Here is a 23,953-nt window from a genome sequence, read left to right as displayed (position 1 = left end):
ACAGAGAGGTTCTTTGTTCATTACTTTCCCATTCCCAGGGATGTATTTTGCATTTACCTCATATACTCATTTTGGAGGGTGATCTTCAAAATATGTATTTTCTACGTTGTGATGAGTTATGGAACCATTGCTCTCTCTGCCTAGGGTTATGAACCTGACACAGTTAACACAGTGAAATCTGCTGTGTATTTAATCAGAGGTAGTTAATTTGATTTTCTAAAATTAAGCAGAGCATCAGTTTGCCATTAGGCTAGAGAATTACTGCATTTCTGAAGTCACTCTGCATACCCCAGAAGGGCTTTATTGGATATGAATAATAACAACTTACATATATGTCGATGATACCGAGCATTTGACTGTTCTACAAAGGAAAAAAAAATCCCTGACAAGTATGATTTGTGACTCATGATAGCCAGTATTTGTAAAATTTACGATCTTTACAACATGAAAAAATAATTATGAATAATAAAAATCTGTTACAATAATTAGGTGTAATGAATGCCATGGTGAGCTAAATGAACTGGAACAATTTAAGGCAATAGCATATAATTTGCATTTTGTGTTCTGTCAGATCATTTTATCATTAGAGAGAGAGAGGGAAGAAGAAAGATACAGAGATGGCGGAGACAAGAAGAACTGAAGAGGAGAAAGTAAAATTAACTGTTCAGGTTTTTATATCACTGTCTTCTAAAAACAAGGAAAATTGCTGTGCATTGCAGTCTCGTTTTTACAGCTTTTCTGACTTCTTTGAAGATGTCAGTAACATAAGAAAGTAAAAGATGTTTGGTGTAGCAGACATTTGAATTAGACAAACTTGCATCTGACCCCTTGTAAATGATGTAACTGTGGTGGATTGAATTGTGCACTGCAATTTGGACATGTTCTTGGTCTCGGTCTGCACTCTGGTGGGTGTAGACCCATTGTAAATAAGATCTCTTCCGAGACGTTTCTTCCGTTAAAGTGTGACCCAGCTGAATCAGGTTGGGCTTTAAGCCAGATTACTGGAATCCTTTATAAGCAGAGTGAAAATCAAATGGAGAAATAAGCCATGGGGAGCAGCCAGAAGCTGGAAGTCAACAGGACCTGAAGAGAGCAAGGAGAAAATGCTGCATGTGCATTGCCATGTGCTGGAAAAGCCAAGGAACCCCAAAATTGCCGGCCAGTCAGAAGATACTTACCCGAGGAGGAAACAAGCCTTCTAACCTCTGAAGCTGTGAGCCCAAAATTCCTGTTGTTAAGCCAGCCCATTGTATGGTGTTTGTTTTAGAACCCGAGAAACTAAAACTGTCACCTAGGCAACTTTCTTAACTGACCTGGTCCTCTTACCTCTGTAAAACAGAGTAATTATAACTGCATTTTAAAGCTATAGTGAGGAAGTAGATATGTAGTGTTAACTGCCAGCGCTCAGAATGCATCTTGCATTCTCCTAGATGCATTCACATGAACTAAGTCATTTAGTCCTTCTGACAGCCTTAATCAGTAAGTACCCCAAGTCTTTTTTACAGATGAGAAAATGGAGACTCAAAGTGACTGAGGACAAATAGTGAGCAATGGAGTGGGATGACTGGGGCATTTAGGCTCCAGCATTTACACCTTTAACCACAGCTCTAAGCAGGCTTTCCCAGTGAGCATCAGCACAGTGTGTGGGACACATCCAAGAGCTCAGTAAGGTCAGGTATCACTATTTATCCTATTACCTTTGTGTGCAGGAGAGAGTTTGATTTGCATATGTGAGAGGGCCTAGCTGGAAGTAATTCACTTTTGCAGGCTGAAGGGCAGCATTTGGGAGCTGCTTTCACATCCCCCCAGTATAATGCAGGGACCTCTGCATTTTAAGACGACAAGTTTACCTCAAAGTAACTTTTTCACTTGAGTGCTAGGCAGCTCCCAAGGGGACTGTCATCTCCAGTTCTGAGCAGCAAGTTCTTCCTGACACCCAGTTGGACTGAAGGGCCATCACTCATCATCCAGGGTGCCAGAGTTGATCCCCCACCCCTCTCCTATCCCCACTTCCACAGAACCATCTCATTGACTCAACTGGATCAAACTTTCCCAGTACCTTCAGGGCCTCTCTTGGGGCACCCAAGATGGTCTTGAGGGGTGAGGGTTAGTTTTATCATCCTGGAGTGGGAAGACAGAAGGCCCAAGTGGCCCAAATCTCATTTTATGTGTTTGGACATTTTGCAAATGATACACACTCCCATGCATACCCATTCAGCTGATAGTGGAGGAGGTTCTCACGATTTTCCTTCCATTTTAAACTCTGAGCATTGAAAATAGAGGACCATTCATCTAAACCCGTTTTGTTATCTCTTCATTTCATCAGGAGCCTTGCGAAATGGGAATGTCTTGGGCTTTTCACATCTGCTGAGAAACCTGGCCTGGTTAACACTGCTATCAGAGACGGAAGTAGGAACTGTCCAGGTGCAGATGGGCTGAACTTTCCTTTTGTATTGGGACATGCAATAAATACAAACCCCCAAAATAGAATAAACAGACACCGAGTGGGAGTCCTTATCCTGTGTGTCTGCGCCTTTCCCTACACGTGCACTTTTTCTTTAAAAAGCAGTGACCCCAGCCCGAGGCCCCACCTCTCCAGTGCCACAGTCCAGCTTTCTTTCCTCCTCCCCCACCGCAGTGCCCTGGCTCACCAGCTCCCACGCTTGTTTGCTCTTTCTGGTCTCCTGTCTGCTCCAGGTTATCAAACCACTGTGCACACAGCTGGGAACTTTCCCCAGCCCGCTCCCAGAGCCCCCGGAGCCCCCCTAGAATCCCCCAGGGCAAAGAGATTGTTTTCCTTCCCTCTCTGCCTTTTGAGGATGAGCCTCCACTTGTCAGACAAATGCCTTCAGGCTGAACAGAGGCCTGCAGGAATTTGCTTTTAAAGAAAAGAGGGGAGGAAAGAAAAGAGGGAGTGAAGTTCTCTTTGGCAGTATTTCTCCTCTGGGCAAATAGCTCCAACTCCAAGTTCCCAGGGCAGAGGCACAGGGCTGAGTTTAAGCATTGCATGGTTTTCATCTTTGGACAGAAAGTCAGATAGGAAACTTGCCTGGAATTTGGATGGTTTCTTTCCCTGAAAAGGCATATTTGTTACCCAGTGGATGCGAAAATTTCGCATATGAAGAGTTGTTTTTGTTTGATGGTAATCAGAAAGGATTGGGTTTCTTTAGCATGCACAGAGGCCCTTAGTCACAGTTGGATTTCGCTTCAGGCAAAGCAGAAAAATGGGAAAAAAACAGCCCTAGATTGCCAATTATGGCAGGTCCCTAACAAGAATAGTTTTACTCTCATTTCCTTGTCAATTGCTTTATTAAAAGAGAGAGAGAGAGAGAGAGAGGAGAGAGATCCACAGAGAGAGATAGAAGGAGAGAGAGGAAAAAGATTCACTTAATTGCTTACAATTTTCAGTCAGGAAGTGAAGACATTATCTTTGCTGAAGTAGTTGATTTCAGTAATCATCCTCGGACCAAAGAATACCCAAGATCCAGTCTTACCCTTCTCCCTAGGGGCCTACTGAAACAATGTGATTTCCACTTTACAAATTTGTGTATCTTAAGAAAGTAGGATATAGTGAGGTTGTTTGAACTGATTTTAAACAGAGTTCAAAGTCCATCAGTCTAAGAGCTAGATTTGTTGTTTTAACATTAATTATATGTGTTTGTTAGAAAGGACAAAGTAAATTTTCTCTACTCAAATACTTTCATGTAAGACAAGGACAGTAGGACATCAAAATGCATATTTCCCCAGGAGTGGCTTCAAACTACTTCTTTTGATAACATTCTGCCTGACCTGCTCAGTGCACCTATCACTTCAAAGCTGATTGTCTTTAAAAAAAGAAAAGAAAAGCAAAAGCGAAAAAGCCAAAGAACAAGGCCTTTATTTTTGTTTTTCTTAGATAATGTTTCAGTTTTCTATGTACATTTTTAAGCTATTGGTGTACTTTCAAAAGAGGACTTTCAATAACCTTGAATAGAGATGTAGAATGCAAAAAAAAATTTTATTTTAAACAACATAGAAGCTGACAGATTTTACAAAAAGTTGTTAGAAGAGGTCACTTCAGGGCAGTACTATAAAATGTTTAATGCTGACCTCAGTGACCATGCACAGAATGAAGGCTTTCAAATTACTTTCTCTTCTTGGTTGGTGATGAGTTGACACAGTGATTGGAGTACACGGTGTCTTCTATTACCATTTCTATTTCTTGGGCTGTGGCTTTCTGATATTCCTGAGCTGTCACAGGAGGTTTCCTTTTGCAAGGAGTTGGATATTTGAGATCAGAAGAAAATGACTTTCTTTGAAGGATGTACAAAAAGCTGATTAAATTATAAGCATTGATGGAAATGCATTATGAAAGCAAAAATACATAGGTTGAATATAGGTTTATGACCTTTCACACCTTTTCCAAAATGCTTTTTATTTGCAAGACAGCTTAGAAATGGGAATTAAGGGCTGCACAAATACTCGTGCTTTGATGGAACTAAGAGTAAGAGTTCTGGTAGAAATAAATAATAGGCTCCTAAGATCTTATGCATGTCTTTATTTTATAATAGTTCTTGAACATCCAGTAAATGCCAGATGGAGTGGGAATTCTAAGGTAAGTGTTAGTCACTGTTATTAGGGTACAACAAATCAACAGAGATACAGATAGGTAAACCCCCAGCTATTCCCCTAGAGATACATGCTCAAAGGATGAGTATTCAAGCAAGAAAGGAGCAATCAGTAAAGGCTTCCTTGAAGAGGAAACCACTGAATTTAATATGTCTGTGAAGTATCTTTCAGGGAGAATAACATATGGGAAACTTCAAAAAGTTGGGAAATGTCAGCCAATTTGCTGACATTTCTCCCTTCTGGCTAAAACTTCCCTGACCTTAATATGAAATTTCAGAAAGGGGAATGGACATTTTATGGTGGGCATACGTACTCACTTTTGGACCAGGATAGAGAGAGGATCCAATATCTCTCATTGTTGGAAAGTATCTCAGTTTGATCCTGGACCCCCTTCACTTCTCCCTCTGTGTTCTCTGTTTAGGTTATCTCTTGTGCACAAAGGGCTTTAATCATTGGCTGTTTCCAAATGACATATCTTTGGATGCCAAATGTATGGCAATTTGCATTTATATATATTTTCTTATATATCTCCTATACTTTCCAAAGAATCCTTCCATTTTTATTTATTTTCCCCCTTGGTTCAGGAAAGTCCAAAAATTTTATTACAACCTAGATCATCTTTTATTGCCAGAGAAATTCTATAGCTGCCCAAGTTCAACTCCATATCCTCTTATAAAACAACAAAGTTGAGCTGGTCAACTAAAATGGGACAAAGCAAGCCAAACAAGGCAAATAAAAACTAGTAGATTCAAACCTGCCTATGTACTTATGAGATAATCATTTTCAAAAACCCTAAAATAGTATACAACTTTGTTACCTTAGAATTTTATACTTCAAGTCAAAGCTAATTAGAGTTAATCTTAGCTTTATAATAACTAATAGTTTATGAACATTTTCAGAGTAGGAATTAATTATGGTCTAATTTAAATGTTCTAATGATCATAATGATCTCTACTCTGTCCATATTTTCCAATATATTTTAAATTCTTAGAGAAAAAGATTTATACATTTCGGTATGTTATTTCCAGAGCCTAGCACACAGTAGGTCCTCAGTAAGTGTTAATATAGTATTTAATGAAAGTAAAGACTGATGAAACTTATAAAGAACAAAATAATCTTAAAATAATTATGAACCCCAAACCAAAACAAGGTAACAGCTCCAAGTGCAGAAATAGGTGTTATTTCTAAATTAATATAATAACAGTCATAAATCAAAACTGCAGTATCTGAAATAAGTTTATTTCTGGTTTTTAGGCATGCAACAGCAATGCAAAATGCTTCTAAACATTACTAACATGTTTGTGTAGGATAAGTAATTTACCGTATCAGACATTAAACAGTAGTTTAAATGACCTCCCTGCTCTTCAAACATCTGGTATGTCTCCAATAAATAGGGCAGCATAAAAGCTAATATAGAGGAAAGTCTTGCTCAGGGGTTTAGGGATATAAGTTCTCTGGACTGGGGGATTATGGTGTATATGCTTTTAATTATGGAACATTATAAACATACAATATGAGTTTTTATTAAAAAATATAAATAGTTTCTGAACAACCATTGGAATTTGAAATTGAAGCAGTGGGTTCCAAAGGCAATGTAATTTTCTTAACAATAACAGTTACCATTCAGGTAAGAATTTTTTTTTTCTGCCAGGCATGGTGCTGGACAGATTGAGTTCATTACCTCTCATCCTTATAACACCCTTAAAAGATAGTTTATTTATGAAGAAATTGAAGTGCCAAGAGTTTTTAAACTCTCATGTCCCAAAATAGAAATTAGTGGTGTGTTTCTCTCCCTTAGCATATGCTCTTTTTGCTATTTATCTCTTAGGATTGGTGTAACAATAAGATGATATTAATAGTGATAATAGTAACTATGATTGACCTTTACCATGCCAGACGATATCTAAACACTTTGCAATATCAATACATTTAATACTCACGGCAACCCTAGGAGGAAATCAAGGAACAGAGAAGTTACGTGTCTTGGCCAAGATTACACAAGTGCTGCATGAAACCAGGCTCTTAGCACAGCATTATACTTCCTCCTTTAAATAAAAGAAATTGAGGGAAGTTTCTAGTTCAAGGAAATGCTAGCTCCTTTCTTCCTAATATTTCCAATGATTTCCACAGAGTGGGCATTTAATATTTTATTGAATGGGTCATGAAAATAACAATACCTATGTATTATGTACAGATATATAAAAACAAATGCTAGATAGGTGAAGGATAGCCTGTCAGATTTATTGTTTTGTTTGACATTTCAGCTCTCCCATTCACAAGAGAAAAATGGTTTCTGTATTTAGGGTTATAGAAATATCTGGCACAGTCATCACTTTTGGGTTATGTCTGTTTCATATACTCTTGTAGTCAGGACATTTTCATCGAAATGCCAGGCAATTTGTGATTACTTTTTTGTTTTATGACCTTTCAGTTAGTATGCAATCTATTTGACAGTGCTCATCCAACACCTAGAGCAATTTTGTCTCGTATGAACACAAGTTTTCCTGAGACACTAACTTGTGTCTGAATAAATCAAATATAATCCAATACTTCTGCAATGCTTTCTTTGTAGACTTATCTCTGAATAGTATGGCGAAAAGAATCATATATTCTGGTGTGATTTGTATTTCTAGAAATCCATGCTAATTCGACCTCATAATCTATTGTTTTTTTCTTTGCCAGGTTATTTTTATGAATAAGTAGTTCATCATTCTAGTAGAGACAGAAATAAATATGCTATAGAGAGGAGGAGTTTTTCACCACCATCATAGGGCAGATAATTGTACCTCATCATTTGCCTTCATACATTTAGACAAAATTGACAGAGACCATTTTGAGAAGCTTTATTTGGCTTTTAACCATGTTTTGGCTCACACACATGCACATACATGTGAGCATTCACATATGTATCCCTCCCCTCCCTTCAAAGAGAATATCTGTTTCTTAAGTCAAAGGCAGTGACTTTTATAGCTATTTTATTAGCTCTGTGTCTAGCACAATGAAAGGCAGATATCATATGCTCAACAATTCTAGTTGGTTCATGTTCTCAGTCAATGAAAGAATGGAATAAAGTTGTAGTTGAGCATCCACATTCTAGCATGATATAAAGGTTGTTTCTAATCTTTTGATTCTTACTGGTTTTATAATCTTAGGCAAATTATTTATATGTATACCTCAGCTTTTCATCTGGGCAGTGTGCCTGGTAATGGTAACTGCAACATGGGATCAAATGAGATCATTAGCACTGTGGTTGGCACCTTGTAAGGCAAGAAAATATTGACATGAGCTATTTATTTAAAAAATACTTATTGAGCACCTACTGTAAATCAATTAGACCCTGAGCTAAGGAGTAGGTAAATTGCCTTGTCCTTTCAGGCAGAGACAGATGCCAAGAATTGTAATAGGATGTGGTTGTGTTATAATCCATTATGTAAGAATTTAGTGCAACAAGTGTCTAAATACCTAGGAGAATCAAGGAAGAGTTCAGAAAGAATGTAGCATTTGAACTGATGCCTAAAGTTGAATGGAACTTAGTGGAGAGGGGTAGGGAAATTACAGGCATTAGAATGAATGATTAAATAGTTTGCATAAATGAGAAGCACTTTCACTAAATTGGCATCTTTGTAGGTATATAGCGGTTTGATATGGTTCATGAATGCCAAAAATAGACATTGGATTATGTTTGTAAACATGTCTGTAACTGGGCATGACTAAATTATGATTAGGGCTTTGATTGGGCCATGTCAGTAGAGTGGGGACTCACAGATAAAAGACATGGCAAAGGACAGAGTTTGAGTTTTGATGCTGGAGTTTTGAGTTGGAGCCTAGGAAGTAAGCACACAGAGGAGCAGAGCAACTGAGCCCAGAAAGAAAAAAGCCCTTGAGACAGAGACAGAGCCGGTTGCCTGATAGTCTACAGCTGGCCTTGTGGAGAGAAGCAAAACCTAGAAAGCCTCATAGTCTAGAGCTGACCTTGTAGAGAAAACAGCAACTGAGCCTGGAGAGAAATGAAGGCTCAGGAAGAGAGGAACCCAGGAAGACAGATGTTGGTAGCCATCTTGCTCCAAAATTTGGAAATAGACTTTGGTGAGGGAAGTAACTTATGCTTTATGGCCTGGTAACTGTAAGCTCCTACCCCAAATAAATACCCTTTATAAAAGCCAACAGATTTCTGGTATTTTGCATCAGCTGTATTGAGTAGATAATGTACTCACTGAGTATTTTAAACTTATTTACTTTCAACAGAGAAGATCTGTTTTACAACATACACCAACTAATATCCTTCCATGTTTATCATCCCAAAAATGTATACTTAAAACATTTATGTTGAGGTGATGTGTATGTATGTGAATAATTTAACAGTTTCTTCTCAGTGTAATGGAAAGTTATTTGATTTTTTTTAGTTCTAGTTTCCTCATCTCTAAAGTGGGACAGTTACTCCTAACTCACAGACAATAAATATCTAGCTCCACAGTGACTTTTGGTTTTGATTCTTGCCCTGGACTATAATTCTGACTGTAAAATTGCAGGGATGTCTGGTTTGGGAAATATCATGAAGCTGAGATTTGGGAGCCCTTTGTACAGCCTTAAAACCAGTGCCTCCCACATATGGAGAGAAGATATTAACCTTCAGGATATTATGTTCTCAACTGTCTGCCATATCTGTACTATGTACTTTACACATTGAATTACTTAGGGATTTATTTTGGGTGTTTTAATAAGACAGAATTGTCTTTTCTTTCTCATGTAAATTTCATTAAAATAAGCTGTCCAGGGTCTCATCTCCATGAGATTTTCCAGGTACCCAGAATGCTTTTACTTCTTTCTTTCCTTTTTTCTCTGTCATCCATCAAAGTGTTTCCTTGTCTGCAAGTAAATTTGGTCATCACTTCCAGATCCACACCCTAACCCTTGGGAAGGAAGAAAGAGGAAGGACAGAACAAGCAGCTTTCTTTTAAGGACACCACCTGGGACCTGAACACATCACTCTCAATGCTATCACTTGCCAGAGCTTAGTCACATGCTTCTATCTAGCTGAAAGTGAGGCTGGGAAATATAATCTCTAACCAGGAGGCTCTGAGTGCAGCTGAAACTCAGAAGCTTAACTATTAAGAGGGAGGAAAGGAGAAGCAGATGCGACTCAACTGATAGAGTATCCATCTACCATATGGAGGGTCCAGGGTTCCATCCCTAGAGCCTCCTGACCCATGTGGTAAGCAGCCCATGCACAGTGCTGCTGCGCGCCATGGAGTGCCGTGCCATGAAGGGGCGCTCCCATGTAGGGGAGCTCCACGTGCAAGGAGAGTGCCCCACAAGGGAGTCACCCCAGGTGAAAAAAGCGCAGCCGCCCAGGAGTGGTGTTGCACACATGGAGAGCTGATGCAGCAAGATGACACAACAGCAAAAAAAAAGAAACACAGAGAAGCAGTTTCCTGGTGCCTCCTGGCAATGCAAGTGGACTCAGAAGAACACACAGCGCCAGAGAGGAGAGCAGACAACAGGGGCGGAGGGAGAGAAATAAATAAAATAAATCTTAAAAAAAAAAAGAAAAGAGGGAGAAAGGAAGACTGGCTATTGGGGGTAGATAATGACCAATTCTTGTCACATGCATGTTATCACAGCACTTCTTTAAGGGTGACCTTATTGTCCACATTCAATGGATAAGATAGATGAAAATCGGAGCAATGGGTTACTCGGCAAAAGTCTTTTGAATTTGTAAATAGTGGAAAAATGATTACAATCAAGGCAGCAGTACACTGGGTTCTTAACTATAAAAAAGAAGGAAAAAAATAGCTAGCTATGTAATGTTGTTTTACAACCCATCAGAAAACAGGCAACTGCAGTGTTCATGTGCCATTGGCAAGCCTGTGTTTTCCAGGTAATCTTGTGGTGATGACATAACAGGAAGAAGATTAATCATTGAAAGTAGTAGCTAGAGTTAAGCCCTTGACAAAAAAAGCACGGTTTGTTTTCAATTACTTGATTGTACAAGCTTCAAAGGTTCTCCTATATACACTGGGTAATTGAAATCTCCATTCTTTTTAAACATCAGCTTCAGTAGAATTTTTAGTTTGAAAAAACAACCCTAGGAACATAAGGAACATGCAAAACAAATTCAACTTTGAAAACAATGGGGATGATAAGACAATAAAAAAATATAGGAAAATAAAAGATTGGATGAGGCCTTGAAATTTGCCAGAGTTTTGAGGTATGATGTCCATGAGGCATGGAATTATTTAAAATCTGCCTTGGATAAATATTTATTGTAGAAGGATTGCTTCTACAATTTTTTGTTTTGTTTTTTTTTTTTTTTTAGTTTTCTTTCTAGAAAAATGGTGGAAGGAAAAATTCTTAGGACCAATGACAACATGAATATTAGGGGACATATGTATCCATAAAGATGATATATTCAGCAGGGGCCCCTATTATTTTAAAACAATCTTCAGTCATTAAAATTTTTCAGTCAACTATCAGGTTTTATTTTAGAGTTCTTCCCTTTTACAATTCTTTGACTTTTCTTCACTGTATTAAAAAGATTCAAATTTGACTTAACATATTTAACACTTTAAACCTACTAATTCTCTCATAAAGGTCTACCTGCCCTGGAGGCAGGTAACTTTAGGAGGAACTGGGATTTTGTGAGTAGGTAGCAACAGATAATCTACGGTAGAAACCTAGAATTTTAAAAATAGAAGGTTTTCCTGTATAATGAGCACCACAGTTTTAAAGACAATCTCAGTTCATTTCTTCTTTGGAATTAATTGATTAATAGCAACAATGAAAAGACTTCAGCATCTAATATTACTCTGTTTCATTACTATAGTTATATCCTTTGTAGATTTCTTATTCTCTTAATGCCTACTCCTTCCACACACACACGCTCACATACACACACACACAAAGATGACTAAATTCAGAACCCTAATCCAAATAGTCTTTGAAAATTTTATTTTGCTTGTTCATCATCTGTCAATACTTGAGTAAAGAATACTCAATGAGCCCAGAGAATTTTTGTAGAACTGAGCAACACATTTGCTAGTTTGTAGAACTGAGCAAAACATTTATCTCTGGTAGTAGAAAAATGGAGCTAGACTTTATGTAAAGTTTGGCAAATTTATAAAATCCACGTATTTGTATGATATTTAGCTTGTCTTAGAGGTTGGTCTGAAATTCCCACCATTTTATCTAGTTCTTTAGGTAGGATTGTATGGTGATTTAAAACTGTATGTACCCCAGAAAAACATGTTCTTAAATCCAGTCCTTTCTTGTGAGTGTGAACTCATTGTAAGTAGGACCTTTTTATGAGGCTACTTCAGGTACAGTAAGGCTCAGTACAGTCAAGATGGGTCTTAATCCTATTACTGGTGTCTTTTATGCAGAATGAAACACATACAGAGAAAGTAAAAGCCACAGGAAGGAAGAAGGTGAAATTGAATGGAACCCAAAAGAGAAGGGAGAGGCAAGGAGACACTGCCTTGAACCCTGCCATGTGACAAGCTAAGGAAAAATGATTGCCAGCATTGCCTCAATGACACCTTGATTTGAACATTTTCCCAGTCTCGAGCTGTGAGTGAAGACATTCCTATTGTCTAGTGTGACCCATTTCATGCCATTTTCTGGAGCAACCTAGGAACTAAAACAGGCTTTGTCCACAAAACACTGTGAGAAAATACAACTATGTTTTGGGCAATGAAGAAGGCCAGAGTCTTTCCAACTATCTCCTTAACATGGACAGCTTTATCACATTTATTAGTTGTCATTTTAGAAATTGCAAAGCAGAATTATGGTAGTTTTGGGACATGGGACAAAGCTTGGAAGAAATGAGGAAAAGGGATAAAGAAATGGGATACAGAATCTATATACTCCTCCTTTGACATAACCTATCTGCCTTTCTGTTTCTTGACTGATGTGCAAAAATCAAATTCCTAGTACCTTAAAATGATATTATAGTCACTATCTTGATCCCTTTCTTGGGTTTCATTGCCCAGTTGTTTCCAATATTCTCAATGTCTGACATCTTGACTAATCATGATTGTTTTCTTTCCTTGGGCATATTACCTGAACCTGCTATCAGACATAATATTAAAGATAGTAATTATTAAAATGATCATACAAGTATAAAATAGATTCTACTATTACAAGTACTTGTCCATAAAAATATCAACCATTTTCCTGAGAACTCACAATGTGCAAAGGACTTTACATGTATCTTTTCGATAACTCTTCTTAACAACCTTATGTGTTTATTGTCCTCTTCATGTTCTTCTGATATTGACAATAACTTCTTCTTTTTCATCCAGTGCCCCCTGGTTGGTTTATTGCAAACCTGTCTCTGAGTAAGAGGTTGTACCCAACTCTTAGAATATAAAATTGTAGAGAGGTAGAATGTAAGATTGCAAACTGCATCTAATCTGAGTCCCCATGACACAAGGATGATAAATATCAATCAGACTGTTTAGTGTTGAATAACAAAAGTAACCGTCTAGCCAGATTTCACAATTGTCATTAGGTTATTGTTGTTTTGCACTATAAGGAAAAACAGACTTACAGACTTGTCATCTCCCTGAAGGGTATCTCTTTTCTTGTGGCTGCTCATCAAAGACTCCCTTATTCTTCAAGATAAGAAAGGAGATTTACTGATAAACATAATTGTTCAGAATGAAAGAATATTTTAGATATATAGTTGTGTTTTCAGATTCTTATCCTCTTTTGTACATATTTCATTACTCATTTAATGTAGCTTGAAGATTATTTAAAAATTTGTTCATTAAATTTAATCTACAAATCATTTTAAGCCATTACTATTATGCATTATATGAACGATTAATAATTATGTTAAATGAACACCTAATATGTATCTGGTATTCTACTAAAATGATAGATTACATAATCTGAACAACAATCGGAATGTTATGTATCTGTTACCTCTATCTAAAGATGTGGAAATTGAGACTCAGAGAGGGGTAAATATCTTTTCCAGTACTAGAGAGTTCATGAACGGCAGAGCTTGGATTTGAAGCCATGGCTGACGGATCACAATTCCATATCTGTTTTACAAATTGGTTCATAATTTCTCAAATGACTTTGACTTCTCTCATGTATGGAATTTGGTCACAGATAATCAGAGCTGCTTCAGGTAGTTTCCATCCTTTTAAATATGAAAGATTTGTTCATTTGCTCACCTCACCATTTTCTCTCTTTTCTAATAATAAGTCCAAATTATTTTAGATATTTATTATATTAGTCAAAATCATGTCTTCTTTGTACACATTAGAGAATTTGTCCTCATCTTGAATAAAAAGAACTCCAGAGAGAGTATTCAGATTAGAATGTTCTTGAACCTTTCGAAAGAAAAAAAGATTTTTATTTTTGTTTACCATTTTAAGTTTAAAAACACTTTCTTCTCCTGAATATTAAGGGTTTTGTTTAAGCCTTTGTCCATGCTATTTTTCCACAGCTTATCGGTAACCTCAGAATCACTGTACAAATACTGTGAATGGGCAAATTTGGCTATTTTTCTTTTGGAGAGTGTGTTTGTCTCTGAACTTTGTATCTGTGTTTGCAAATGAGTGCATATTTCTGTGTGAGTATTTTTGTGCCTTATTTTTTTTTCATGAAGATGATTTCTTTTCCAGTGAGATCTGTAATGAGATATGGATAGCTCCTGATATTAAAATGAATCAAAATCCACTTCACAAGAATTCAACATTAACTGTTCTCTTTGGGTAATATTTTACCATCCTCAGCTCCCTCTGCCCATTTATTTTCTGAATAAAACCATAAGCACACAGCACCAATTTTCAAAAAAAATTTGCTTGGAAATTTTTGTTTGATCAGCAGCCTCAAGATCAGAAAGGGATTACAATTTTCCCCCTTTTTTGTTTCGTGAACCAGCATATATAATCCTCTTTGTGATAATACTGTCTCCCAGAGTACATGTTTATCATAAGAAGACTCTTGTTTCCATGGGCTAATGCACTCAGAAGCTTGGCTGACTTTCTGATGCAAATGTCAGACAGGATCCATGTTTTTGCTTTTCTAGCCAAATTGCTGCATTTTTACAACATTATGCTGGATTTATAGGGTTTTTTGAAATATTAAAATTTCCCCCTGCACTAAAAGAATTGCAAAGTATAGGCATTTTAGTATAGAAACATTAATACAAATAATTTATGGGGGAAGTGTGTTGCAAGGTTTTGGAAAACATTCAATTCTTTGAGAAACACACAGCAATGTCAATGAACAAAATTGACATTTTAAAGGGAGGTGTATATACTGAGGGATAACCAGAACCAATCCCAAGAGTATGTCAATTTCATAGTTGGATATAAATAACCCTTCCAGAAATGGAGGGGAGAGTGGAGGAAAAACATCATAAATCAATTTATTTTTAAAATTTTCTTGTAGTAGACTTCTTTATTTTTAATTTTTAAATGGTGAAAAATGATCACCAAACATGTGCTTACCCAGAAAAGTGGGTTCTAGCTCCATCAAGGGTATATTGCTCCCTGAAGCCTTTAGCAAACTAAAACACTATGGGAGAACAAAGATCCCCTAAACGGGAGACCATAAATGTGTCTATATAGGAAGTGGGGAGGATGATGAAAGGAACTAATAGTGCACATATTAAACATGCTAGGTATAGGGATGGGTAGCCTACATGTCTTTTCAAATTTCATTCTTTCATATAACATGAGAAATGGGTGTTTGTATTCATATGTCATTGCTTGGGATACTAGAAGTCAGAAGTGATTTGCCAAACATCTTAAAGTTAAGTTTTGGTCAAATATGCCCTTCAGTGACTCTGCCAGTGAGAAAGAGAATAGAGTAAAACAATAGATTGGTTTGAAAGCATTTTTATTTTATACTTTGTTTCAAAATATCAAAATATTGGCCAAATCTAGCTAGGTAAAAATTAGGAATGGGAAAGGGGTTCTGGTAACATAATTTTTCTCCCTCAACAAAGTAGCTTTCATAAAGTTTTTATGTTTCAATTAAGTAGTTTCATGATCATTTAAAGATCAGAGGGAACATTTCAAAATGTTTTAAATATGGATGACATTTTATCGTAGAGACATAGCATAAAACTTAAAACAAAGTATGGCAGGAGGCATAGGGGAATATATACATACAAAAGAAGGAAACAGAAAGCAGGAAAATTAATGCATGTGAGAAAAAAATTTTTGATTAAATTCAATGCCTTAAAGACAAGGGCTGCTTCTGGATAATGATGGACTTTTACTTCATTTGTTTTTGATCAATTTGGTTATTATTTATTGGACATCTGCTATGTACCTGCCTTTCTTTTGGACAGTGAAATACAAAGGTCCATGACTTCAAGGAACTTACAGCTTTTATGGGCACAATAACCGAAGGGAAGTGAAATGGTGCCAAGAGAGGAATAAATGGAAGTGTTCTAGTTTGAGATTTTTGTGGACCCAGAAAATCCTGTTCTTAAAACCAATCCATTCCTGTGCTTGTAAACCCATTGTAGATGGGGTCTTTGATTAGATTCAGATCACTTTTGATTAGACCACTTCAGTTAAAGGCCTTTAATTAGATTATGGGACCATAAGACCAGGGTAGGTCTTAATCCTCTTACTGGAGTCCTTTATAAACAGGACTAAAAAGCTATAGACACACAGAAAAAAGCTGCAGAGACAGAGAAACACTGGAGGCTGAGGGAGAGGTCTTAGGAAGGGGGCAGGGAGGTGGAGGCTACACTTAGCAGAGTACAGAGGCATTCAGAGAGGCCCTTAAGATACTAAAAGAGATGAGGCCCAGGGGAATGGGGAGAGATGATTCATATGGCTGATTGCTCACTGCTGAGTTTGGGAAGAAAGTAAGCCTAGAGGAGAAGGCAGGGATAGGCAGAGCTGACATCATGTCCTGCCATGTGCCTGATCATCTACAGCTGCAACTTGGCGAGACAGCATCTCTGAGGATGCCTTGATGTGGAAATTTTCATGGTCTCAGAACTGTAAGCTTTTAGCCTAATTAATTCCTGTTGCAAAGTCAACCCATTTCTGGTATTTTGCTCCCAGCAGTTTTTAGCAAACTGAATCACTATGGGAGAACAAAAATCCCCTAACCCACATTTAAATGTCAAGAAAGACTTCCCAAAAGGAAGTGACAGTGAAAATAAGCTAATAAGAAGAAGGTAAATAAGCATTAATCAGGTGAAGTAAGGCGCTTGGGGCAAGGGACAGAATACTGTTGCAGGCATATTCTTTGTTTTGTAAGAGCCAATAAATGAGTGCGCCATGGTATAGTCAAGGAAATATATGTAGTTTGGAAATCCTGGAGTATAGAGTGAGAGAACACAGAAAGTAGAAGATAGGACTGAAAATACCAGCAGAACCTATCCATTCTTTCACTGAAGGAAGCATCATTATCACTGTTGTCATCATTTTATTTTCATCTATGCACTCTTCACACAGATTTATTATATAGCAGGAACTCCGCCATTTAATGTGGATGTTTTCCAATGGAAAATTCTGTTTTGTAAGTTTCTGGGGCACAAAAACAATGCTTCATTTATTCTTGTATTCTCAATAGTAACCTGAAAATTTCACTGTGCATAAAAATTAATATGTAATTTATATATTTGTTCATTGCCTAGATGTTATACGTCAGTCTAACATAGCAGCTAGGAATCAAAACCAATAAGGAAATTAAGAAAACAATACCATCAAAAAATCAGTAATAAATATAACAAAAGTACCAGAATATTCAATGAAAACTGCAAAACATCATGGAAAGAAATTTTTAAAAGATCACATAAATGAAAAAAAAAAAAAACCTTACTTGTGATTGGAGAACTATATATTGTTATGAAATCAATGCTATTAAAAAATCTACAGATTTGAGGCATTCCCTATCAAAAACCTAGTTCCTTTGAGCAGAAAATGACAAGATGACCCCAAAATTCCATAAGAGCCAATCTTGAAGAAAAAAAAAATTGGTGGCCTGAAATTTCCCAATTTTAAAATCTACTACATAGCTAGAATAATAAAGACTGTGTAGTACTAACATCAGTATAGATATACAAATCAATGGAATAAACTTAAGAGTCCAAGAAAACACATTTGTTTATCAATTGATAAAAAATTTTGGGTAGGTGAAATCATGTACTCCACAAAGATATGTACATTCAAGTCCTAACTCCAAGTCCTCTGGCTGTGAACTCATTTTTAAATAGGATTTTTGAAGATACTATTAAGTTGAGGTCAACATGAGTCAGGTGGGTCTTAATCCATTAAGACTGGAGTCCTTATAAACAAAGGAAACACAGCAGTATAAGCCACAGCAGGAGACAGAAAGTAACATGATCATGTGACAAAAGGCATAGATTGCCAGCAAGCCACCAGCAGTATGCTGCAGACTGCAGAGAAGGCAAGACTTTCTAAAACCTTGATTTTTTTGGACTTTTATTCTTTAGAAGTGTATGACAATAAATTCCTGTTTTTTTTTAATTAATTTTTTTTAATATTTAAAGAAGCTTTTGATTACATAAATGTTACATAAAAAATATGAGGAATTCCCATATTCCCCACTCCCTCCCCCTCTCACACTTTCTGACATCAACAAAATCCCTGTTGTTTAAGCAAAAAAGTCTGTGGTATTTATGATAGTAGCCCTGGAAAACTAAGATAGTCTTTGGTGCTAAGATCTGGGTGCTGCTGTGACAAATACCTAAAAATGTGAATGTAGCTTTGAAAATGAATAATGGGAAAAGACTGGAAGAATTTTGAGATATCTGATAGATAAAGCCTAAATTGTCTTGAAGAAACTATTGACATTAAAGACAATTCTGGTAAGACATCAGAAAGAATTGAGGACAACTTCCAAAAGATGGAAGCAAACCAAGTGTCCATAAACCAATGAATGGATGAACAAAATGTGGTTATATATAGAATGTAATGTTATTCAGTCATAGAAAGGAACGAAATTCTGATACATGCAATAGCATGGATGAACTTTGAAGATACCATGTTGAGTGAAATAAGCCAGACACAAAAGAGCCTATGATCCCATGGATATGAAATGATTAGAACTCTAAGCAAATTCATAGAATCAGAAGCTAGAATATGGGCTCCCAGAGACCAGGGTGGGGGTAAGGATGGTAAGATAATGCTTATATTTTATAGAACTTCTATTTGGGGTAATGGAAACATTTTAGTAAAGGATGGTGGTTATGGTAGCACAGCATTATAAATGTAATTAGCAGCATTGAATTATATATTTGAATGTGTTTAACCAGAGAACTTAGAGGTTGTATATATGTTACTAGAATACAGATTTTAAAAAGATACTTAGTCTGTACAAAAACAAACAGGGAGCCCTAATGTAAACATGGACTATAGTGAATAGTGTAATTATAATAATATTCTATTCTTTCATCAATTGTAACAAATGTAATACACTAATTCAAGGTATTAAAAGTAGGGGGGTATCTGGAAACTTTGTTCTTTCTGCATGATTTTTCTGTAAACCTCAACTTTCCTAATTAAAAACAAGTGAAGAGAACTGTGGAGAAAGTTTCTATCATTTTATGGAATACATATACCATCATAAGCAGATATATTGGTACAAATACGGATGTGAAAAGTATTCCTGTTGAGGCTTTAGAACAGGGGTTGTTCCACGGACCCTTTGCCAGTCAGATGAAAACCACAGACCCCTTATGAAGTCCACAACATACTGTGTGTTATTTAATAAATATATCACACCAGCACCAACCTATCCCCACAAGAATAACATTTTTCTGAATTTCAATTCAGGCTCACAGATCCCTTGTTAAGAACCCCTGCTTTAGAAGGAAATGATAAATATTTTTTGTGGAAGCTGGAAGAAAAGAGGTCCTTGCTGTAAAGCAGCAGAGCACTTGGTGAAATTGTGGTCTGATACTGGATGGAAGGCAGAATTTTCAAGCCATGAATTTCAATATTTAGCTGAGTTTATTTTCAACAAAACTTAGAAGGTTCACTTTGTTTTCTCCTTGCTATTTATAGTAAATTGTGAAAGAAAAGAGATAAACTGAGACCTAAAATGTTAAGCAAAAAAGAACCAACAACTTGGTGATTTGAAAGTTCCACCAGCCTATCTAGATAGTGTGCTATGAAACTAGATTCAGATGTGGCCCTGATGGAGACATCCCTGGGTTTCTGTGAGATGAGTCACCAGAGAATGGGACTCAGTATGCAGGTGTGGCTGAACAGACATTTGGTAAAGAGGTTAGGCATATGACTCATGAGTCCATGAGTCAACCATCTCAGAAAAAGTCAGGATTGGAAATGCAATAATCCAGGAAAGATCAGTGAAAGAACCTTTTGCCTGATGCCTTAGCCCCCTTTGAACTGCTTAAAAGGCCAAAAAGTGTTTTGAGAATTTTGTATAAGTAGAAATACTCCCAACTTGGATTGAAAAGGAGAGAGATGACACAAAATAAAGGAAGAATGATTTCAAGGGCAGAACCATGGAAGTAGAGGACCAGGACAAGAAGATGTCCTTGGGCCAAGATAAAAGGAGCCATAACCCTGGCATGGAAAGGGTGGGACCACTGAATAAACACTTGGAGTGGGAGGTTCCTGCCCCTGCACTTAAGGGGTGGGTCCTCTGCCCTGGTACTCAGATGGGGTAGGACTTATGTCCTAGCACTCAGAGAATGTGGGGCTGCTGCTCCAGGCATGGAGAACAAATCATTGATCCACAGATTTCTCTTAGAGGGCAGGGAAAGGGAAAAACAGGTGTAACACAGGTATTTTGACTTGAGAATCATCCGGAAAGACATTGCACCAGCATATACTGCATTATACATCCTGCCATAACCTACAGAATTGAGTGGGAGAGAGTGTAAACTACAATATAAACTATAATCCATGCTTTGTGACAATGTTCCAAAATGTGTTCATCAATTGCAATGAATGTACCCCACTAATGGAGGATGTAATTAATATGGGAAAATGTGGGAGGTGTGGGGAATGGGGTATATGGAAATCCCTTATTTTTTTTTACTGTACCCTTTATGTAATCTAAATATCTCAAAAAATAAAAAAACATCTAGTGGGATTTGCTCTGCTGGATTTGAACTTGCTGTGGGCCCCTGATCTCTGTTTTCCCTTTAATTTCTCCCTTCTGAACTGGGGATATATAGCCTATGTCTGTCCCACCATTGTATTTTATAAATAGATAACCTGTTTTTGAAGTTTTTCAGGTCCAGGTGGAATGGAATTTTGCCCCAGGACAGACCAAACTTATAACTTTATTTTGATGAGAAATTGGACATGAGAGTTATTACTGAAGCTTAAGGCTTTTAGGATATTGGGATGGGGTAAATATATTTTGCATATAGGAAGAACATGTCTTTTGGGGTCCAAACTGCCAATTCTGGAAGATTGGATCATGCCTCCTACAAAGACATGTTCAAATTCTAACCCTGGAACCTGTGAGTGTGAACTCATTTGTTAATAGGATTTTCAAAGATCTTATTAAGATGAAGCCAAAATCAACCAGTTGGATCTTAACTGGTATGACTTCAGTCCTTCTAAGCAAAGAAAATGTGAATGCAGAAGTACAAGGCACAGGAAGAGACAGACCGTCTTCAAGAAGAAGCATGGCCTTGTTGACACCTTAATTTGAGATGTTTCCAAACTGTGAGATAATAAATTACTATTGTTTAAGCCAGCAGTTTGTGTTATTTGTCATGAAAGCTGTGACAAATTAAGACAATTTTTGACAAAGGTTCTGAGACAAATCAATAGGGATAAAGTCTTTTTACCAACAGTGCTATGATGAATGGATATCCACATGCAAAAGAATGAAGTTGGACTGCTACCATATAAAAATTAAATCACTCAAAGTGGATCAAAACCTAAAGGTCATAACTAAAACCATAAAAATTTTAGAAGAAAACACAGATTTAAATCTTTGTAACATTGGATTAGACAATAGTTTTTAAGAAATAACACCAAAAGAAAAAAAATGGTTAAATTATACTTCAACAGCATTTTAAAACTTTTGTTCTTCAAAGGACATTATCAAGAAAGAGAAAAGACAACAGACAATTTGGAGAAAATATTTGAAAATCATACAAGGAGCTTCTATCCAGATCATCTAAAAACTCTTATAACACAATGATAAAATGACAAATAATACAATTTAAAAATTGACAAAGGATTTGAGTAGATGCTTTTGCAAAGATATACAAATGGCTAATATGCACATGAAAGGATTCTTAACAGCATTCATCATTAGGGAAATAGAAAACAATGAAATAACTACTTCACACTGACTAGGATGGCTGTAATAAAAAAGACAGAATAAATATTTGTAATGATGCACAGAATTGGAATCTTCTTTTGTTTTAGTAGGAATGTAAACTGGTGCAACCACTTTATAAAATAGTTTGGTAGTTTCTAAAAAAGTTAATCACAGAGTTACCATAAGTCCCAGCAATTCTACTCCTAAAATGTATACCCAAGCTAATTGGAAATTTCACATAAAAACTTCTACCTGAATATTCATGACAGTATTAATATTAGCAAAAAGTAGAAATAATCCAAATGCTTATCAACTGATGAATGGATAAGCAAAATGTGGTATATCCATACAGTAGAATATTATTCAACCATTAAAGAAATTAAGTACATAGTACAAAATGGATGAATTAAGATAACATTACACTAAATGAAAAAAGACAGATATGGAAGGCCACATATTAAATGATTCTATTTATATAAAATGTCAGAGCTGGCAAATCAATAACAATAGAATGTAGATTAGACAGAAAGGGAGAAGGGGTGGAGTCCTGCTATTGGATACAGGATTTCTTTATGAAATGATTAAATATTCTAAAAATAGATAATAGTGATGAATGTACAACTCTAAACATACTCAAAACCATTGAATTATGCACTGTAGAAGGATTTGTGATATGTGAATTTTATCTCCATAAGATTGTTATGAAAATTCTAGAGGCAGGATCGATCTTAGTAATTAGCATAACTAATTAAATAACTAACTAAATAAATACAGTAAGAAGATGCTTTGGAAGTCTCCTTTTTCATCTCCAGCAATGAGGGTTGACTATCCCAGTAGGTGCAGTAGGCACAGTGTATACAGTTCATGATAATTTTCACTGTGGTTTTCTTCTCACAATATGTAAGAAACATACTTTAAGGGCATTAGTAAAAAGATAGCTATAATCTGGATATTCATCTTTATACCAGTGCAGTAGTAGAATATGTGTACTAGTAGTTTGGTGAAGGAAGAGGCCAGTGAAGGCAATGGCTAGGGTCCAGTAAAGACACCAAGAGGCTCTGCCTTCCACGACTGAAGACTACCCTACCTCATCCCACCAAGGTCAAAATTCCTAGGTATAATTTTGTGATGAATTACAAAAATGACCATGCTACTTTTCAGTGCCTCCCATCAAATGATGGATTTCTCCACAAACTTTACAAACCCAGCGCCTGCCCCTCCTTGTTCTGGGGAATGAAGATGGGGCAATTCCAAGAGAAAGGGAGGAGTTTGATGTGCCTGGAATATACTGCACTAAATCAGGAAAAGGCTGGTGTTTTAAGTACAAGCAGAGGAAAGTAGGCCATGAAGGAAACAGAAGGAAGGAATAGAAGGAAAATTATCTTGTTGCAACTGTTTTAGTTTGCCAATGGGCTGCCAATGCAAAGTACGAGACATCTTTTGACTTTTATAAAGGGGATTTATTTGGGGTAGAATCTTAGTGTTCCAAGACCATGAAATGTCCAAATCAAGAAACAATCAGAGATGGTTTCTCACCAAGATCAGCAACTGTTGATCCTGGGGTGCTACTACATGGTGAAGCAAGATGACTGTTGATCTCTGCAAGGTTAGGTTTCAGCCTTCCCCTCCCGGCTCACTGTCTCCTCTTGAGCTGCTCCATGGACCCAACCTCTTGGGGCTTCATACTTAAGCAATCCTGGCCTCCTTTTCCTTTTGTCTATGTGTGTCCCTTTATATCAGATCCAGCAAGGGGGGTGGGGACTCAACCCAAATCACTGAGTAGTTCAATTAAAAGTCCTACAGCAATTTTATCAAGTAATCTAATCAAAGGTCCCTTAGCTGAATAATACAAAAGGTATTATACCCAGAGGAATCGATAAGTTAACAAACATAATCTTTCTATTTTTGGGATTCATAAAATAACCTCAAACTGTCACAGCAACTATCTGAAATATATCAAGAATTTTAACATAGTTTATATTTTTAACCTGGCAGCTTCCCTGAAGACATCAGCAACAACATACAGGTGGGTTTTCAATGAGCTGGGTTTCTGTGACTTCCCTCTGCTTTTCTTCTAGATGCA

The 23,953-nt window shown here is 36.8% G+C and overlaps 1 long non-coding RNA gene across 2 annotated transcripts in view; it reads left to right on the top strand.

The window, feature by feature from the left end:
• LOC131279163 (uncharacterized) overlaps positions 1–23,953 on the top strand; it is a 124,463-nt gene that overhangs the window by 78,153 nt on the left and 22,357 nt on the right. Inside the window, exon 3 of one of the 2 annotated variants that reach the window (XR_009186521.2) lies at positions 11,988–12,174. This is a non-coding gene — a long non-coding RNA (uncharacterized lncRNA). Of the gene's footprint in view, positions 1–11,987; positions 12,463–23,953 lie in introns of those variants that run through there. The other variant, XR_009186519.2, reaches the window with a different exon arrangement.

Source organism: Dasypus novemcinctus, chromosome 1 (assembly GCF_030445035.2).
Source record: "Dasypus novemcinctus isolate mDasNov1 chromosome 1, mDasNov1.1.hap2, whole genome shotgun sequence".
In the NCBI taxonomy this organism is placed as follows: Eukaryota; Metazoa; Chordata; class Mammalia; order Cingulata; family Dasypodidae; genus Dasypus; species Dasypus novemcinctus.
The sequence above is the reverse complement of the archived record's forward strand: the minus strand, read 5'-3'. Positions and strand labels throughout refer to the sequence as shown.